This window comes from Benincasa hispida, unplaced genomic scaffold (assembly GCF_009727055.1).
Source record: "Benincasa hispida cultivar B227 unplaced genomic scaffold, ASM972705v1 Contig55, whole genome shotgun sequence".
NCBI lineage: Eukaryota > Viridiplantae > Streptophyta > Magnoliopsida > Cucurbitales > Cucurbitaceae > Benincasa > Benincasa hispida.
In genome coordinates this window covers 330,479-332,493 of record NW_024064917.1, presented here as the reverse complement: position 1 = coordinate 332,493, position 2,015 = coordinate 330,479, and the positions used below count along the sequence as shown (strand labels likewise).

The following is a 2,015-nucleotide window of genomic DNA, read 5'->3' as shown; positions in this document are numbered from 1 at the left end:
CAACCCTTTTCATCTGATGGGATTTCTTGTATTTATAGGCATTGGTCTTCTCCAACTTGATGATGGGCAACATTAAATTCCATATCTTGGTCAGCCGCCTGACATTCATATGCTTTTTAGACGTTGTCCGATACAAATGTCCATGCTTGCAAGTGGTGATTTTACACAAACAGCCTGAATCAATGAATCTTCCTTGCGTTGAATCCCTCCGACACATGCCCCATGCGTTAGACTTTTCCTATGACACGTTTCTTAATAATGCCTTAATCTTTTGTTGAGATCATGCAATATCATGCGTTAGTGCCACAGTATTTTAGCAATAAACATTCTTTTGCATGAGTTTGATAATGTTCGAGTAATTTCATGTGTTTTCTCTAAAAATGATGAGATTTTATCATAAAAGACCCTAATTGTTCTAACTTTTGAGCCACAATAACTTGTATTTCTACAAGTTATCATCTCTCGAACCAGGAGAGATAACGTCATGGGAGCAAGTTGTGAAGAAATTTATGATGAAGTATTTCCCTCCCATAGAAAATGCTAGAAGGAGGAAATTGATCACCAATTTTGAACAAGAAGAAGATGAATCGTTCAGTGACGCATGGGCGAGGTTCAAGAGACTAGTACGCGACTGCCCACACAATGGATTACCAGCTTGCCTCCAATGGAGATTTTCTATCATGGACTCAACTCTGCATCGCAGACAGCTGCCAATGCGATAGCAACAGGAGGTCTTCTGGACAAAACATATGATGAAGCAAAGAATATTCTTAATCGCATCTCGAAAAACCATGAAGACTGGCAAGAAAGCGATCAAAGAACAAAGCCCAGAGAAGGTAATACGAGTAATGGTGCCATCGCATCATTACAAAATCATATGAATGCGATGATAAACTTATTGCAAGGCATCACAATAAACAATTCAGGAAAGTACAACTACCTCTGTTTCCTCAAAGACTGAAAAAAGAAACATAACGATGAAGGCCAATATCAGCGCTTCTTGGAAGTATTGAAACAATTGCACATCAATATTCTATTCATAGAAGTGATAGAGCAGATTTCGGTGTATGCAAAATTTTTGAAGGACATTGTCTCGAAGAAGAGAAGCACGAGAAGATTCACCACGGTGGCATTGACACAAGAATCCGACACTTTAATTCCACCAAAATGCGTGACCCAGGCAGTTTCACAATACCCTTCTCAATAGGAGGAATCTATATTGGTCAAGCATTATGCAATCTTGGGGCAAGCATAAACTTAATGCCCCTTTCAATTTTCAAATGATTAAATGTGGGACAACTAACACCCAAAACGGTGACTCTTTAACTCGTCGATAGATCCTTGGTGCACCTTGAAGAGAAATTAAAGGATGTCTTGGTAACAATAGACATATTCATTCTACCTGCAGACTTCATTATCTTAGATTATGAGGATGATAAAGATGTTCCAATTATATTAGGACGACCATTCTTGTCCATTGGTCGTGCTCAAATAGATGTGCACAAGGGTGAAATCACAATGAGCGTCAATGGAAAGAAGCTCAGGTTCAATATTATAGAGGCAATGAAGTTCCCAGACGAGGAAGGCTTATCAGATTCTGATGATGAACATACTTGCAAAAATTGGGAGTCCGAAGAAGAGAATGAAGAAAGAGAGGATGTGACAGCATCCATAGAGACTAGCCATGCGATAATAAAGATGTTGAAGAATGATGAAATGCTAAATTCGGATGAAGATAGAAAAGCACAAAAGCCCTCTTTAGAGAAACCACCTATATTAGAACTAAAAACTCTACCAACCCACTTGAAGTACATATTTCTCGGTCAGAATGAAACCTTACCAGTCATCATATCCTCTGTGTTACCTGAAGAAAAAGAAACCGTGCTGATCAGTATTCTAAAGAAATATATTAGAGCAATCGGATGGATGCTCGCAGACATCAGAGGTATTAGCTCGACGTATTGCATGCATCAAATCCAGCTGGAAGAAAATCAGAAGGGCTCAATAGAACCTCA

General features: G+C 39.0%; 1 non-coding gene across 1 annotated transcript; it reads right to left on the bottom strand.

The window, feature by feature from the left end:
* Positions 1–542: 542 nt before the first annotated feature.
* LOC120069710 lies at positions 543–649 on the bottom strand. Its single transcript, XR_005479640.1, has one exon. It is a non-coding gene; the product is annotated as a small nucleolar RNA R71 (small nucleolar RNA).
* Between the last annotated feature and the right edge of the window lie 1,366 nt (positions 650–2,015).